This window comes from Chenopodium quinoa, unplaced genomic scaffold, assembly GCF_001683475.1.
Source record: "Chenopodium quinoa cultivar QQ74 unplaced genomic scaffold, ASM168347v1, whole genome shotgun sequence".
Lineage (NCBI taxonomy): Eukaryota > Viridiplantae > Streptophyta > Magnoliopsida > Caryophyllales > Amaranthaceae > Chenopodium > Chenopodium quinoa.
In genome coordinates this window covers 2,022,051-2,041,494 of record NW_018744593.1, presented here as the reverse complement: position 1 = coordinate 2,041,494, position 19,444 = coordinate 2,022,051, and the positions used below count along the sequence as shown (strand labels likewise).

The 19,444-nt window shown below is 36.2% G+C and overlaps 1 pseudogene; it reads right to left on the bottom strand.

The window, feature by feature from the left end:
* Positions 1-1,451: 1,451 nt before the first annotated feature.
* LOC110699795 lies at positions 1,452-19,072 on the bottom strand (annotated as a pseudogene).
* Positions 19,073-19,444: the final 372 nt, after the last annotated feature.

Here is a 19,444-nt window from a genome sequence, read left to right as displayed (position 1 = left end):
TATTTGATGTTAATAAACTTAAAGTCATTTAGTTAATCCAAAATTTAAACAACGGTTATAATATAGTTATGTTTTTTTTTGAGCTATAGTTATAGAAAATATATTGCCCGTGTTTATACTACCTGTGTTTCCTATTATGTTGGACATAATAAGAAATGGAGTGCCACAATGGCTTTTTTTTTCTTTTCCAGATACAAGATGTTAATGGTGATCTTGTACACAATATTATAATTAATACAAAACAATTATTATTGGTTCTACACAATATTATAATTAATACAAAACAATTATTATAAGGTTGACAATTATAGTTAGCTAAAAAGTTCATTTGCATGATATTAAGTTCGTTAATGGTTGTATATATACTTGCACGTTTCATAATAGTAGGTGTATATTTTCAAAAAAATTCCGCAATTATAATTTTCAATTTCCACATTGTTTTTACGAGCATAAAAAACCATTTAGCAACTCGCAAGCCGCCAATTGCTGGTCCCTAACCTTTAATTATAGTGTCACATTATCATTCCACTTGATCCACTTTAGTAATCCTTTTTTTTATTTTATTATTTTTAGCGTAACTTTGTTGAATAGTCCTTACTTTTGTGGGGTTGTTGGCGTTTTCGGAGTAGTTGCCAAGGTAGCCAATTTGACAATCAACTTGACCTTTAAAGCTACTACGTACTAGGTACATAATAATTAAAGCGGGTCCAATATTATAAGTAGCTGTCTAGTACGAAGTATTCATCATGTTTTCGAGTACACTTAGAGTTGGATATAGTCAAAGGATCGAACAAGGTCATTTATGAGCTTATGCTTATTCCTGTAAAACAAAAGAAAAAAAAAAAAAAAAAAAAAAAGAGCTTATGCTTATTTAGAGTTATCCAAAACTAATAATATCTAAGAACAGTTAAGATCAGATTTTGTAGGCCCGACGGGTGTTTAGATATATATGTGCAAAATAGTCTATTGTAGGCTTACCTACATAAACGAGACCAAGGATAAGGAGTTCTACTTTGTTATTGTAAAATGTATATGAGCTCGAGGTTTACGAATGTATATGTTTTTTTTATTTTTTTTTTATTTTTTATTTTGAACAAACAAATGTACATGGTAGTTTAAAGACAATTAAAGTATAATTGTAATATCATAAAATTATAATTGTATATAATTTCATATAGAGTAATCTCTCTACCTAATTCGATACTTGTATGTAATTTAAAATTTTGAAATCACATATTTTTTCCAATAAATGTTGGATGTATAATAACAAAATAATATCTAATTAAAGCCTGTAAAAGCAAATAAAAGTTAATGAATTATTACGCAATTATCACATGATGAACTTTTTTTTGTTTATCAACCACATAAACTAGAATTTCTCAATAACTATATTGTATAAACCTAGTTGTTTTCTAGACTATCAATTTCAACTCGTTTGATCACATGTCTCAAAGATATGTCATGTTCTCCAATAATGAGTTACATTTTTCTTTTTTAGCTTTTTGATTTGCAATGGTTACAATGAACAACTACATACATATAGGTTTACATACACACATTTTATGACCTAAACCTTATAAAAAAAAAAAACTCTTCGAAAAAGATTTATGTGATCAATTTAACAATATTTATGCTCTATCTAAGAAACAACATCCTCTTTCAAATCCAATGCAAAAGCTAGAAATATGAACTCAAGCTTCACCAATTTAGCGAAATTTTCATACATTAGCAAACAATTGATAAGATTTAGCATCGAGAATGATTTGCCATACGGCGGCCACTGATCCAACGAACGCTAATATGGAGAAAACAACGGCAATGCTGAGATTCAACCAAAATATGAAAGTACGCTTCGAAGGCTTGAATGTAAGGTTGAATACAATGGCAGGCAGAACGAAGTCTAGAGGAAAGAAACCAAAAGCTCCAATGAATCCGTTTATGTCTCCGAAAAATGGTAGCATTGCTGATGTTATTGTTATTATGGTGACTGAGAGAGACCGCGATATCACCCTTGGGATCACATTTCGTAGAGAGAATTGACCACTTTTCGGATCTGCCAATACTCCCTCTAGTACTTCATTTGTGGGTTGCAAATATATCTGCACAAAAAAAAAAAAAAAAAAAAATCACATAATAACTTGCAAAATATGGCAATAACCCTATTTTTCAAAGGTCAAATAATCTTGTATGTGGGGATCTCATGATTAATAAGTTATCGTGAGACGAGATTATTTAGTGGTAGATAAACTTGTTACTAAGAAGTATTTGCTTTAGGGCATAATTTTAGTGTAACAATCTATTGAGACGGGGAAGAGTGAAGTTGTTACGTACCACACCAACAGCGGCAATTTAAAAAATGACAAAGGCACTTGTCATAAAAACGAACCATTTAGGCAGCAAAGGGTTTCCATTAACAACAAAGTTGCTTAATATCTGGCCTTGGGCTTGGTTCCCAAATGCCCAGTAACCTGTTACTACGACGCTAAGGAATGTCGTTGAAACTATACTGTAACACATGGTTAGTCCCTTGAACATCTTCCCTTTCACTGGTGGTGCAATTGTTGCCTAACAAAGTTATTAGTAAAATGTATCATATGCAATTAGTGATATGTACTTTTTTGATTAAATTAAGGGTTAGCCAAAAACTTAAGTTGAGAAGATATATCAATTCAAAAAACCTGAATTTCTGGAATAATTCCATTTCCAAAAGTTGTTGCAATAATCGCTATTCCATTGAAAGCACCAATTAAGCGATCCCATGAGTTGCCGACTAGTGAATAGTCTTTCACTGGCCCTTTCGATGTATGCCCTACATGTCACAATACAACACATTATATATATGGTCCTTAACAACATTAGGATATCATGTCAAAAAAGAATAAATAAAACAACATTAGGATATATACTTTGCAAATGTAATAAATACCGTGAACGAATAGTAAAAATTACACTTCTTTTTAATGTAGACTATTCAATCACATATATTAGTAATTCGGTATCTAATTTGTCTGCACATAATGCGTGCTATAGATGCAGTCCTAAATTTATATAGTATATATATACATCATTCATTTTATGAGAACAAGTAAAGATCAAGGACACATTAGGTAATTTACGTGGACACCACACTATCTCACGGACCCCTGACTTGTACAATAGTGATGATATATGGAAAACATAATTTAATTATGTTACACTCAAGATGTAAGGTGAGATGTGTGAAATAATACTTTGTACCATGTCAGCATAAGCATAACAAACTTATGCCACATCAGCTGAAGGTTGTTAGAAGCTTTTAATTATGTTATCAATTGTAATAACAGGACATTTATAAGCCACTGTACACACGCTTTCCTCATTCATTCAATTCAATTACTTCTCTCTTATTTTCTCTCTCTAGAATCTTCCTTTGTATACTGAATATTCAAGCTCACCATTAATGGAAAACTTCCTTTCTTTCCTTTGATTCATTCATTTTGCTGGTTTTATATCTTCATTGAAGACTTGTAACATGGTATCAGAGCGAGCGATCGATTTTGGAGCTTCTAATGATTCTTGAAGCGTTTTTTTTAGCAGCTTTAATGGCGGATTGTTGGTAATTCATTTTTACCTTGCTTCGAAATATTTTGAGCAAATTCTTGTAAGTTTGTTGGTGTTTCTGGTTGTTGATTGTTCGAATTGAGCATTAATTGTTTCGAAATTGGTTGTTCGATCCTTGCTTTTGTGTTTGAATTGAGCAATTTGTGATAGTTGATTGTTTTGTTGATTCTGCATTTTCTTGACAATATGGGAAGTATGAACTCATAAAGAGTTTTAGATCTTAATCAAGATCTAACTAGTCCTTACTATTTGCACCCTTCTAATTTTACTGGAATGAAGCTTGTTTCTAGTGTGTGTGTGATGGAAATGGTTATGGTAATTGGAAAAGAGCAATGGTGATTGGATTAACTGCAAAGAACAAAATGGGTTTTGTTGATGGAACCTTGCCTAAACCAGTTGATGCTATGACTTTGAAGGCCTGGAATAGATGTAACAATATGATTATTGGGTGGATAATTGCTGTTCTTGACCCACAAAATAGCCACTAGTATTTTGTTTGTTGAAATTGCTAGAGAGATATGGTTGGATCTTGAAGAGAGGTTTGGTCATGCATCTTTTGCTCAGTTGTATGCATTGCAATAGGATATATCAGGTGCTGCACAAGATAAGATGTCTATTTCTGAGTACTATAATCATCTTAAGAAACTATGGGATGAGCTAGACAATCTTTGTCCTCTGCCTTCTTGCACTTGTAACAATTGTAGTTGTGCTTTAACTCAGAAGTACTTCAAGATACATCAGGATCAGAGGTTAATGGTGTTTTTAAGGAAGATTACAAATAACATTTTCATGATGCCAAGTCTACCAACCTTGGCTTAGGCATATAGTATGGTTTTGCAAGAAGAGAGGCATAAAGCTTTGAGCACAATGACAAGGTTACTGAACCAGTAGCTTTTGCAGCAGATAGAAGAAGATTTGATGATAGAGGTGGTCAGAATTATAGGAATTTTGGTTCTTATGGAAGAGGATACAATCAGAATGGCTCTAACAAGTTTGCTCCAGGAAAAAGAACAATCAATTATTATTGTGATCACTGCAAGATGACTGGTCACAATATGGAAAGATGTTTCAAGCTGCATGGGTTCCCTCTAGGATATAAGGGGAACCAATCATTTTCAGGTGCTAAGAAGTTTGCTAACTGTGTTGAAGGAAACACTGGTTTTGATGAAGCTGAATCTTCCGATCAAGCAAGTCTGAGAAACTTGGCTGCTAGTTTCACTTTGGAAGAATTGACTCAGATGAGGTCATTTTTGAACAAGCAAAAGACAGAAGACAATGGGGATATCAATGCTATGTTTGCAGGTAAATAACTATTGTTTCTTATCTTCTGCTTATAGTAGTGGCTGGATAGTATATAGTGGTGCTAGTGACCATATGTTTCATAGGCCGGAGATGTTTGATTCTTATGAAGTACACATGATCAAAACAATTATATAACAATCTCTGATGGCTCAAGGGTAAAAGTGACACACATAGGAACAATTACTTTAAGTTATAATCTCATGTTGAAGAATGTGTTGTATGTTCCAAGTTTTCAGTTCAATCTCATCTCTATGCACAAGTTATGTCAAGATGGAGGCTGTACAGTGGAGTTCACTACTGACCAGTGTATTGTCCAGGATCAACAATCTTTGATTCCACCACTACTTGTTCTTGGTAAGGTTGGAAATGGACTCTACTTTGTATAAGCTTGTCTGATCAATGGTGCTGCATTGCAGCTTCTCCAGTTTCAAGTTCTTTTTCTTCTTTTGTTTGTTCAAATTCTTTAGAACAGGAAAAATTGTTGCATCTTAGATTAGGTCATGTTCCTTTCAATCAATTGAACATGGTTCAGAATAAAGTAGATTGTAGAAGGTTGGGTAATGAGGTGATTTATAGTATATGTCCTGCAGCCAAGAAACATAGAAAATCTTATCCTAGTAGTGCAATTAAGACTACTTTCCCATTTGAAATGCTTCATGTGGATGTATGGGGCCCATACCAGTCTAAAACACACAATAATTGTAATCATTTTCTGACTATTGTTGATGATTACGCAAGAAGTGTTTAGGTACATTTGATGAAATGTAAGACTAAGTCTATTGATATTTTGATCAATTTTGTGGCTTTTGTTGAGAGACAGTTTGATGTTACTGTTAGATTAATCAAATCTGATAATGCCAAGGAGCTTTGTGAAGGAAATATTTTGTTGTTGTACACCAAAAAGGGTATATTTTCAATCCAAGCTTCCTGTTTCCTTTTGGGGAGAGTGTGTGCAGTGTGCTTCTTATTTGATCAACAGAATTCCTTCACAAGTATTGAACAACATGTCACCTTATGAGAAGTTGTATGGAAAGACACCAAACCCTGAGCATTTAAGGATTTTTAGGTATTTATGTTATGTCTGTACACCAAGACAACATAGAAGTAAAATAGAGCCTAGAGCTGATCCTTGTGTGTTTGTAGGATATTCACCTACACAAAAGGGATATAAAGTTCTGCATCTGTCAACTAGGAAAATCACAGTTTCCAGAGATGTTGATTTTCATGAAAAACACTTCCCATTCCACATTTCTGTTAAACCTCAATCTTCACCTACACCTTTCTTTTAACCATCCCATCCACCAAACCCTTCTCCTTTTCTTGATGATGAGGTTCCTGATGTTTTTCATACCATGACTAACATTCCAGACAGTCTTGCTACACCTCACTCCATTTCTTTTCCTTCTTCTCCTAACTCTTCTTCTGTCTCATCTTCTTCCCCTTTTATTCCTCCACTTTCTAATCCTCTCTCATCTCCTATTGTTGATATGCTCAAATTACTCCCATTCCAATACCTGCACCTTAACCAGTGAGACATAGAAAGCCACCTAAGTGGATAGATGACTATTTTTGCGGTAGTGTTGCAGTTGTTTCAGATCATTGGTGCAACATGGTTTCTTACTATCAATTTTCTTCTGATCACAAAGCATTCATTGCTAATTCTCTTCCTCTTAAGGAACCTTCTTCATACAAAGATGCAGCTGGTGATCCTAATTGGAAGTTAGCAATGAAGAAAGAAATTAAGGCACTTTTGGATAACAAGACATGGGATTTGGTAGATTTGCCACCTGGGAAGAAGGCTATTGGTCGTAAGTGGGTCTTCAAAATCAAGTTAAAGAAGGATGGAACAATTGAAAGATTTAAGGCTAGGCTAGTGGCTAAGGGTTTTAACCGAAAGTATGTGATAGATTTAAAAGAAACCTTCTCACCAGTTATTAAAATGGCTACTGTCAGAGGTATCATTGCCTTGGCTGTTCATAGAGATTGGACTATTTTTCAACTAGATGTGAACAATGCCTTCCTGAATGGGGACTTACATGAGGAAGTATATATGAAGATGCCAGATGGGGTTCGTAATCTAGGAAACAAGGTGTGTAGACTCAGAAAATCTTTGTATGGTCTCAAGTAAGCAAGCAGACAGTGGTTTGAGAAATTGACTTCTGAATTGGTGATTTTAGGTTATGTGCAATCCAAGAATGATTATTCACTCTTCATTAAGAGTAATAATCATCACTTCATCATTGCTGTAGTATATGTTGATGATATTGTCATCACAGGTTCAGATGTTCTTCAGATTACTTCTTTGAAGCAGCACCTACATGATGTCTTCAGCATAAAGGATTTGGGGGTTCTCAGTTATTTTCTAGGTATGGAAATTGGTTATAATAACCACTGCATTACTTTGTCTCAGGCAAAGTTCACTAGAGAAATTCTGGAAAGTGGTCTTAACCCTTTCAAGTCTTTTGCAACTCCTTTGCCACTGCATTTGAAGCTGAATTCTGATGATCGTGATGTCCTAGATGATCCTCTATCTTACAGGTGTCTTGTTAGGAAATTAAATTTCTTAACACACACTCGGCTAGACCTTGCATTCACAGTTCACTCCTTGAGTCAGTTTATGCAGATTCCTAGATCACCTCATATGCAAGCTTTAACACATGCTCTCAACTATGTGGCATCTACTGCTAATCAGGGCATCATTTTCAAAGGTGGTTTAGACCTGAAATTACAGGCCTTCCTAGACTTTGATTGGGCTGCTTGTGTTGACAGCAGAAGGTCAATTATAGGATACATCATGATGCTTGGTTCTTCACCCATTAGCTGGAAGTCTAAGAAGCAACCTACAGTATCTAAATCCTCCTCTGAAGCTGAGTACAGAGCTATGGAAGCTACTGCCTCCGAGGTCAACTTGGTTGGTCAGAATTTTTAGGTGATCTTGGAATCACTAATCTGAAACCTATAACCTTGCATTTTGATAACTAGTCTGCACTGCACATTGCTAGGAATCCGGTTTTCCATGAGAGGACCAAGCACATTGACATTGATTGTCATTTCACCAGAGAAAAGGTGCTTGAAGGTTTAATTCAGCTCACTTATCTTCCTACAACCTCTCAACTAGTTGACATTACGACCAAGATACTGCCTTCTCCTTAATTCAATGAACTGAAGTCCAAGCTTGGCATGTCTATTACACTCTAAGCTTGAAGGGGGATGTGAAATAATACTCTGTGCCACGTCAGCATAAGCATAACAAATTTATGCCACATCAGCTGAAGGTTGTTAAAAGCTTTTAATTATTATTCAATTGTAATAATAAGCCACTGTACACACGCTTTCCTCATTCATTCAATTCAATTACTTCTCTATCTTATTTCTTCAATTCTCTCTTATTTTCTCTTTCTAGAATCTTCCTTTGTATACTGAATTCGAGCTAACCATTAATGGAAAATTTCCTTTCTTTCCTTTGATTCATTCATTTTGCTAGTTTTATATCTTCAATGAAGACTTGTAACAAGATGTAATTAAACTTCTAATTAAGAAGAATTTTTTTGTTTGTTAACTTTGTTTATGGTTGAGAATGACTGTGTTGCTTGTGTCATGTGCAATGGTGTACTAGCAGGCTATATATCAATGACGTGTGTAGTGTTTTGCCTAGCTAGGGTTGAGAATGTTTTCCCTCATCACTATTGCTTTAATTTTCAATTCATTACATGGAATTTATAGGTTTTATCCAATAGAGATGTATATCGTATACTCGAGCACCTATGGATATGTTGTATTGTTGTTAACATGATAATTTCTCTGAATAGAATGTGTATGATAGCTAGGCCTATGGTGTGTGAGATTACATGGTACGAGCATGTGCATGCATGCTACTTTTGAAATTGTTAGGAGCAATGTACCTTCCTTTAGATACATCAAGGTGCAATATAGGTTTTGCGCATATAAGCGTAGCTTGAACATGTGGAAGACATGCATATACACTCTCATTCCCATAATACCTTACACACACTTTTAATTGGACATGTTTGTAAACACGTTAATTTGACTTGATATCTCTTTAAGTATATTTATCAACAAAAATTAGACAATTTTAAAAACACACAACAAAAATCAGCTATAGTCATCATATCAAAAAGTAAGCACATAAATAATGCAACAAAAAAGTAAAACCAGGTAAGGTATATGAGACAAGGAGGCACATAATCAATCACGTGTTTAGTTTCAATAAGATAAGAAAAAGCAATGAATGATTTACCTATATAGATGGAGCCAACAGTGACAGCGGTACAAAAACTAAGGCATAGTAGCAGAGAAATGAAGTTAATATGGCGGAGAGAGTGAAACGAGGGCATTTGAGCTAGGATTAGCATTAGTGCTCTAAATATGATTATGAATTCATAGAGCTTCATTGTACCATTTGGATTGAACAACAAGTATATAGCTTGAGGAATAAAGTTGCATTGTCACTAAGTTATTAGCACGTGTGACTATATCATATATTTAATCATAAAATTTGAATGGAAAACATTGTTTGAAATAAGTTAAAATAAGTTGAGAACAGAGCCTAACCTTAATACACTGGCCACCCAAAAGACAAGCGCCAACTACTGCGCCATAACAAACTACAAATTGAACTGGGGCCACTACATACTTTCCCCATCTTGGACCTGCCAATGTTAACAAATTTAGTTACTCCCTTTCTCCCAAAATAGTAGCCTCATCTCAATGCCCACAAATTCTTTTGCATAGTTTTAAAGACACAGTCAACTAGCATTTAAAATTGGAAAGTGTCACGAGTCATTGTGTAGATAACAATTATGCATAAATTCATGACTTGATTTTTGTAATTGTGAGGAGGGTGTGCCCGTCATTGGGGATCCTTCTCCTTTATGCCCATGGCCCTTTTAAAGGCTAGGACTTTACATCGTTTTAAGGCGTGTTAGGATTTGAATTCCTGACTGTTTGGGGGACCTTGAATTAGAGTTGATCCTATCATGATGCTTTTTTTGTAAGAAACTAGTAAGGAGTTGCCAATGAGTTTTAGTAAAAACCCATAAACCTCGTTCATGCATTTCTCCCAAGTAGAGTTCAAGGGATATTTAACATGAATCATAAGTTCACCCCTGCCCAAATTGGTCTACTTGTACCAGAAATGAGTTCGGGAGCGAGGGTACTACAATAACGTTCCTTTTAGGGAGGAATCACTATTCTAGCCCAAGTGCGGCCTTTACTAGCTCTTTCTTTTTCACAATTTCATTACCAAACAATATATGCAATGTGATACCTAAAACTAAATTAGTTGATTTTACTTACAAGCATTAGTCACGTAGGAATTACATCGCAAAAGTCATTATTCTTATTCATTCAAATTCGTGAAAGAACAAAAAGTAAACAAGATTCGCCTTGGCTTAGGTGATAAAACAATCAATTAATTTGTCCAATTCTAGTCTTGGTTAACGAAAGAATACTATGTCAAATTAATTGATTAAAGTTTATTAAAAGTGATCAAACATCACTAATTAATTGATTAAAAGTTATTTAAACAAGAAAAGAAAAGGTGTTTTATCTAAGTGCTCGAAATTTTACCACTTTTCCTTGCTAGATCTTTGCTTAGAACACTTATGGACTCCTTGTTCGGGAACCTCCACCGTAAGAGCAAATGATTAAAAGGGTGAGTGTTTAGGACAAGGGGAAATGATTAGTGCATAAGATCACAAGGTTTCTGCTGACTTTCAGGTTAATTTCTGTGTGTTCAAAGCTTCGTATTGCACCCCTATTTATAGGGAATGGATGAATTTAGGGTTTTGAACATTCTGCCACAACAGGTGGTGCATGCATCTCGAAAGGTCGCGCGCGGCTGTTGCGCGCAAGTGGTTGAGTTGTGCTGCTGAGGGCAGCGCAGCTAATTGTCTTGCGCGTGGCTTTATGGTAAGATTTGATTCAACATTTTTATAAAATTCTGAATCTTCCGCGAGCGCACCACTTGAGGTCGCGGTGGACATCACGCGCAACCTTGTGGGTTGCGCTCGCTTGGCTAGCGCGACTCCTTGAGTTGCGCGCGGTTTTTCTTGCGGTAGCCTCAGATTTTAACTCAAGCGCCTCTAAATCCGTCAAAATTAGGTTTAATCTTTGGGATTAGGCCTAATTACTGATTGGGCTTAGTTTTAGTTAGCTTTGGTTCATTTCGTATTGGGTGAAGCTAGTTGTTTTATGTGTTTAAGCCTTAATCAGCAGTCCATAAGTATTCTTTGCGTTGATCCAACACAAAGATGGTTTTATTTATCGTCATAGCACTTCAGGTCGGGACAGGGGACCAAAAGTAAATGTCTACAATAAGCCCCCACTTTGATAGAGTCTAGGATAGACGATGATCAAAGTAGCCAAGGAAATAATTCCGAGACTCATTCTGCGAAGTTCCTTAAAGATAAAGAATCTTTCAGTTGTGTTGAGAACGTAGAAATTAAAGATGGAAATATCTAGTGGACCACGCGCTCACCTGCTCCACCCGTCTTATTGGATGGGTGAAAACCCGTTTCAAACGGATAATAGGCGGGTGATGGATTAACAGATGCGGCTGACGGATCGGATTCGAGTGGAAAATTTTCACCCATCACCCGATCCGTTAACCTAACCCATCACCCGATTATTTTAAAAAACTATTTTTTTTTTAAATTTCTGAAATTTTTTATATTGGGCTAGGCCCAACTGAAGCTAATCTCCTAACTTCTAATTCAATATTGTAATTCCTAAACCCTAACATTCCAAAAATAAAACCACCACCGCTTTCTGCCTCTCTCTCTTGCCTCTCTCTGCGACTCTGCCTCACAATGGCACCACTGCAACGACGGTATGGTAGCAGCAACTCCAGCAAGGAAAACGACACCTTTTTTTTAACAAATTTTGTTAGTTCATTTGTTTAATTCAATTAATCCGTTCATATGATTTTTGTTTGTTCACTTGTTTAATTCTATTATATATGTTGTTGAATTGTTGTAATTGTTGCTGTTAATTTCTGCATTTTTTATTCGAAAGTAATTCGAATTTGCTGCTTGTTTTTAGGGTTAATTTCATGAATTTTCTGGTTTTTTTTTTATTTTTTTTTACAAATTTGCTGCCTTTTTATCACGAATTTGCTACCTTTTTTCACGAATTTGCTACCTTTTTCTTCACGAATTTGCTGCCTTATTTTTCACGAAATTAATTCGATTTTAATGCTTGTATTTAAGGTTATTTTCACGAATCTGTTGCTTGTGTTTAAGGTTCATATGTATATTTGAATTTGCTATTTTTTTAATTAATTATTGTGAATTTGCTGCTAATTTAGGTAAGGGAACTGATGTTTTGGATGATAATGAATCTGGGTATTTTTCTTTAATCCTGCTTGTAGAAATAAAATGAAAAATTGATTAAACTTTGTTTGATAGTTCAAATCAAAGTTTAATTTTTGTTTTCGAATATATGTAAGATTGAATACACCTTTATTTTATCGCTAGTGAAATCGTAATTAATTTTGTTCAAGCGAAAAATTTCAGGTTTATAGTTCGTCATTAGGTGGCACGTGCAACGTCAGTGGTTGCGCGTGCCTACCGTGCGCAACCAATTTGATTGCTCGTGGCTGGCGTAACTCATTGAGTTGCGTGCGGCATTTGTGCTACGAGTGATTTTTTTTTACCGAAGTTTGAAACGAGTGAATTTTTTTTTGATATTTTATTACCCCCCCAAGTGTGGGGAATTTTTCGTGAAGTTCGAAAAAATCCGAACACTTGAATGGCTCGTTTCGATTGATATATTTACCCCCCCAAGTGTTGTGAATTTTACCGTGGAGTTCGGTAAAATTTAGAACACTTAAGCGAGAATATGTATTTTTTTTAGGTCTACCCCCGTAAGTGTTATGAGTTTTACCGTGGAGTTCGGTAAAATGCATAACACTTAGAATCTTTATTTGAATGCTATGAAATTTGATTTAGAATTTTGAATGAACGAGTTTATCCGGAATTTATATGTAATATTTTTTAAGGCGATCAATGTTTATTAATTGATGTATTTCGTCGCCGTCAATATCCATTAATCTAACATCCCCTCCTGATAGAATTTCAATATTACACAGTATTGTCCTCTCCAATTGGGTTTGAATTTCCTTCTTGGATCAGTTGGAGGACCTCTAACCTCTTTTAATACAAAGTCACTTTCTTTAATATTACGGGGTCGTACCCGTTTGTTAAAGTGTCGTGCAATGCGTTGTTGGTAGACTTGTACATGATGCAAAACTTTTAATCGTCGTCCGTCGAGGAATAAAAGTTCTTCATACCTAGCTCGCACCCATTCAGCTTCCGGTAGCTTACTTTCGAGTACGATGCGTAGGGATGGTATTTCCAGCTCAACTGGTTGTATTGCGTCCATGCCGAAAACTAAGGAGTATGGAGTTACTACTATTGATGTTCATATGGACGTTCTATAACCCCAAAGAGCAAAGCGTAGTTTATTCGGCCAGTCTTTATAATGTTTTGCCATTTTCTTAATGATGACTGTTATGTTTTTATTTGCCGATTCTACTGCTCCATTTATTTGAGGTCGATATGGGGAAGAGTGATGTTGTTTTACTTTGTAACAAGCTAAGAGGGTCTCAACTTCCGCTTTGAATTGAGATCCCTGGTCACTAATTAGTTTGTGTGGAACTCCATATCTACAAGATATGTTTTGTTTGAGAAAATTTGCAACATGTTTAGAAGTGATATTAACATAAGAAGCGGCCTCGATCCACTTTGTGAAGTAATCGATGGCTACTAATACGTACTCGTGTCCTCCCATTCCTATTGGAGAAATTTTACCAATAATGTCCATTCCCCAAGTTGAGAATGGCCGAGGGGAAGTGATATTATATAGTTCAGATGGTGGAAGGTGTTGTAAGTTAGCAAACATTTGTCACTCTGGACATTTCTTGACATATTGGATGCAATTATGTTCCATTGTGGACCAAAAGTACCCTAGTCGTGAGATTATTTTAACAAGCATTTTTCCATTCATGTGAGGTCCACAAACACCTTTGTGAGTATCTTCCATAAGGCGTGTGTACTCGGGTTGGTCTATACACAATAGGCTTTGACCATTGGGTCCCTTTTTAAACAATCGACCATTTACCATCCAATATTGGGCTGCGAGCGTTCTTAAGGCGCGCTGGTCTTTTGATGAAGTATTTGTAAGATATGTGCCATGAGTAATATATTGGAGGATATGACCATACCAAGGATTTTTCCCTTAGATGTCATTTAATTCCTCTATTGCGTTGCAATGAGCTGGTTCATCTCTTCTTTTAACGCATAATGGCATCATATTTAATTGATCAGGAATGTTGATCATTGAGGCTAATTTTGCTAGTGCATCGGCAAATTGATTTTCATCCCTTGGGAGATACTTAAAATCAATATAATCAAATTGCTCGATGAGTTGCTCTAGGTGTGCTTGGTATAATATCATTATGGAGTTTTTGATTTTTCATTTTTTGAGTATATGATTTATTATTAAACTGGAATCTCCATATACCTCTAATTTTTGCACACCTATGCTAGCTGTTGCTTCTAATCCAATAATGCACGCTTCACATTATGCGACAGTATTAGTAGCCTCAAAGTCTAGTTTGGCAGAGATTGGAGTATGTGCCCTCTCTAAACTTATGAGTAACACTCCTACGCCACATCCTTTTTGGTTAGATGCGCCGTCAAAATACATTACCCATTTTTCGTCTTTTGTCATGAGAATTTCTTCATCCGGAAGATGAGTGGTTTCTACATGACTTGTTTGAATAGGATGTTGAGCCAGAAAATCGGATGTTACGTATCCTTTTATTGATTTTTTAGGAATATGTTTGAGTTCAAATTCGGCCAACATCACCAACCACTTAGATATTCTTCCTTGTATGGTTGGTTGTTCAAAAAAATACTTTATTAGATTGTGTTGAGAAATCACATGTGTGGTGTGGGGAAGCATATAATGTCGTAATTTTTTTGTCGCCCACACTAGTGCTAAACTCGTTTTTTCTGAAGTGCTATATTTTATCTCATATTGAATAAACTTTTTACTTATATAATATATTGCACGTTCTATTTTATCTACCTCTTGTGCGAGAATGACCCCTACCTGTAGCCGTGTCTGTGACAGTGATATAGAGTCTAAGAGGCAGTTTGGGTACTGGTGATGCTAAAATTGGAGGACTTTTGAGATAGTTTTTGACTTTATCAAAGGCCTTTTAGCATTGGTCGTCCCATTCATGTTTTTCCTCCTTTTTTTTTAATTTTTTGAATATTGGCTCACAAGTCATCGTCAGTTTACTAATGAATCAACTAATGTACTGTGATTTGCCAAGAAACCCCCTACTTTGTTTTTCCGTTTGTGGGGGAGGCATGTCCATAATTGCCTTTATTTTCGAGGGATCGATCTCAATGCCACGTGTGCTTACTACGTATCCGAGTAACTTGCTGGAAGTTACTCCGAAAGCGCATTTTTGTGGGTTTAATCTCATCTTGTACTTTTTTATTCGAGTAAAGAATTTGCGTAAAGCTTTTACATGACCCATTCTATCTTTGGATTTACCGATCATATCATCCACATATACCTCTATTTCTTTGTGCATCATATCATGCAAGAGAGTCATAACTGTTCTCTAGTATGTAGCTCCTGCATTTTTAAGACCAAATGGCATGACTATATAGCAATAAGTGCCCCAAAGGGTAATAAAGCATGTCTTTTCTTTGCTTCTTTTGCCATCAAAATTTGGTTGTAACCCGCGTATCGATCCATGAAGGATAACATCGCGTGTTCAGCCGTATTATCTACCAATATATCAATATAGGGTAGAGGGAAATCGTCTTTGGGACTAGCTTTGTTGAGGTCCCTAAAGTCGACACACATGCGAACTTGTCCATCATTTTTAGGGACTGGGACGATGTTTGCTACCTATTCCGGGTAATCACATACGCAAATGAAACCTGTGTCCAATTGCTTTTGCACTTCTTCTTTTATTTTTAAGGCAACGTCAGGTTTCATTCGTCAAAGTTTTTGTTTTATTGGTTTAAACATAGGGTTCAAGGGAATGGTATGTTCCACAATTTTTCCTATCTATTCCAAGCATGTCCTTGTATGACCAAGCAAACACATCTTCGAATTCATTAAGCGTCGATATGAGAGTCGATCGCTCTTCCAGATTTAAAGTTAAGCCAATTTTGACTTCTTTCTTGTTTTTGTTTGTTCCTATATTGATTGTTTCAGTTTCTTTGATCACATGATTCTTTTGTTCTCGTTCATTCATTAATTCAGTCAATTTATTAATGTCATCATTTTTGTTAGATTGATTATTATAGCGTTCAAAAGATTCGAGAGAAGGCATATACTCGGAAATAGAGCTCATATTATTGAAATCAAAAGAAAGTACATCAAGAGAGGAACCCTTTTTGGGATCCTCGTCCTTAGAACTAGGAAGTAAAGACTCAGTAATGGCCACAAGGCCTAAATTCTCAGCTTCCTTAAAATCTAAACTAGACTCATCGTCGAATTCTTCAAACATTTCCCCATCCATGCTCAAAAGTGTTATTGGAAGGGGTGATTAATGAGGTTGGGTCAAAAGCTTCATCTTGGATAGCGTTTTGATTAGTTATAACAGCAACATGGTTTTGCTCTAGTCCAGATAGCAAGTTAAAGGCTTGCCTATCATAGCACCCTGGGGTTGGGTGCTTTGATTGAACGATATTTAAGTCGTCATTTAAGAAGTAGCAATCGTGAAAGATCTCGAATCCAGGCTTCTTGATACCTTCAAGAACTAGTGGTTCTGGAAAGTCATAGCACGGGTAATTTTCCCCCTCCCTAATGAATTGTCCATTAAGGGTCTGATTGTAAGATGGGAGCAAGGAAATTATCCTTTTCTTGTTGTTATTTCTACGTGCCTTTATTTTAGCATCGTGAGCCTTAAGTTCTTCTTTGGTTGGTTCATATCCCAATCCAAAGGAGAAACTTTTCTTTGGGATAGGAAGTAAGATGAATTCCTTCATTCCTATTCCCAAAGGCATCCCAAGAAAGTAACTACTCTTAAATAAGATGTTTACTATTGGGGTGGAATATGGATCAAGTTTGAAAGGTTCTTCAAGATTTTCATACATTTCTAGTGTGCAGATAGCCTCCGCGGCAAATCTCCACATGTCTTCTTCATCATTGTCATGATTTATCTCTAGAAGAGATTGATGTTTATTGCGACTTTGAGGGGAGAAGCATGTATAGTCATAGGAAGACCTTGATAGTTCAACCTAATCATTTGATGGAGCGAGGATGGTATTTCCCCAAGTTCATGTATCCAAGGACGTCCAAGAAGAAGGTTAAATTTAGGTTTTATGTCCATGACATGAAATTCAACCATCTTTTGTATTGGGCCTGTGGTGACTGGTAGCTTAACAGTTCCACACACCGATCTCCTTGAATTGTTGTAGGCCCTAATGCTTTGTTTTGTCGTATGAAAATCTTTTTTTGGGTCTAGGCTTAAATATTTTGCGGTTCGTAATGGGCACACATTGATGGCAGACCCATGGTTAACCAAAGTAAGGGGGATAATGTATCCCTTGCACCCCACAGTTAGATATAGTGAATTATTGTGAGTGGTGTCTTTTGATGGCAAATCATCACTAGTAAAGATGATTGATTTGTCGGATTTCTCGCTAGTAAGCAAGCTACCAAGATCCCGGGGAGTTGTGTCCGTACTTACATACAAAGCAGTTAGAGAATTCATTAGAGAATTCCTATGTTCCTTAGAGGTACTTAGGAGTTCCCAAATGCTAACATTCGCCTTAGATTCACGAAGTTGTTTGACCAATGGATCTTCTACCTTAGGTGGAGGTGGTATTGTATTTTGAGTTTGACTTTGATCAGTCGAAGGTCCATTTGGCTGTGTTTGATAGACTCTCCTAGAACGAGTTAAGTGATCAATCTCGTTTGGACTAGTCTAGGTACTCGTGAACCAATTTTCTTCTAGAGGCATTGAATGTGCCTCTATTTCTAACTGTTCCATGAGTTGTGCTTGATGCATTTGTTCATCTAGGAAAATGTTAGACAAGTCTTGTGATTTTCCCAAAAAATGATCCCAATCAAGTGCTCCACTTGTTTTGACTTGGAGACAAGGTGGAGGTGGCACGGCGGCATAATTTGAGACATATAAGTCTTTGAAGTCGTTGTCCCATAGCCCACACACTTCATTAGTTACCCCTATGAGTGTTGTGGTTAGAGGTTTGCCTATGGGAGTGATGTGATCCAAGGGATTGAACACATCACTCCTCACATGCATGGTCCTCATCAATATAAAATATTCCCAATGGGGAAACATTATTATTGGGTTTAGGCGTGGGAATTTTCCCACCGTCTACTAGATCTTGAATCTTGTGTTTCAAAACAAAGCAACGTTCAGTATCATGCCCAACACCCCTATGGTAAGTGAAATAAGCATTCCCATCCAATTGAGGATATCTTCTTTCTGTAGGAGCAGGAGGTGTTGGCCCTATTGGTGACAACAATCCTTTTTCATTTAGGTTTTCTAATAATTCTTTATAACTTACAGGGAATTGCATGTATTTTCTTTCTTTTGTCCATATTTTTCGAGGATCATTATATTGTGTTGTATTATTATATTGTGTGGACGTTACAAAAACATTGATAGAGAATGAAGTGTTATCATTCCCCTTCTTGTAGTTATTTTTAGGTTGATGATGATGAGGCTTATTTGTTTTTTCTTTAGCAAGATCATCTTCAATCCTAGTGGCCACAAAATAGACCTTTTGAAAAGTGTCTAGACCAAGGTAGCGTAGATGTTTCTTGTACTTTTCATGACAATTGTCATTGAACTTTTGTACTAACTCGTGTTCGAGCGGTCTTTGGGCAAGGTGACCCGCCTTTTCACGCCATCTACCATAAAAGCAAGGAAACCTTCGTCGTCACCTTTCTTAAGCATTTCGAGTTCACGTAAAGTTGATTTGAACTCTACGTTACTCTCATATTGGGTGATGAAAGCCGAAACTATATCTTCCCATGTGCTTTTGAACTTGGCATCTAGCCCATGGTACCACTCTCTTGCGGCTGGGTCTAGAGATAAAGGAAATGTCAAAGCATAGAGCTTAGGATAAACTCCGTTTAAATCCATGGTGCCATTAAAACTCATTAAATGATTTTTTGGATTATTAGTCACCTTAAACATTGGTAAGTCCGTAGCTACGAACTTTTCAAGTAAAGTAAGTTATGTGAGAGGAGCAAACTTTTCTGCGTCAAAGTACTTGTTTCCCATTGTAGAGTGAAGAACAAGCTTCTCTAACGTCTTCTCTCGTTCGACCAAAGCATCCATTTTTTGTTTCAAAGCTAAAGCCTCGGCCTCTTTTTTTTCGACCTTTTCGAGTTTCTTGATTCTTCTAACCTCGGCTTTTTGAGCCTTTTCCTCTCTCATGCGGACAATCTCATCTTGGAGTTGCTCGATGGTTGACATTGTTTGACTAGGATGAGTTGACAAAGGGAGATGGTT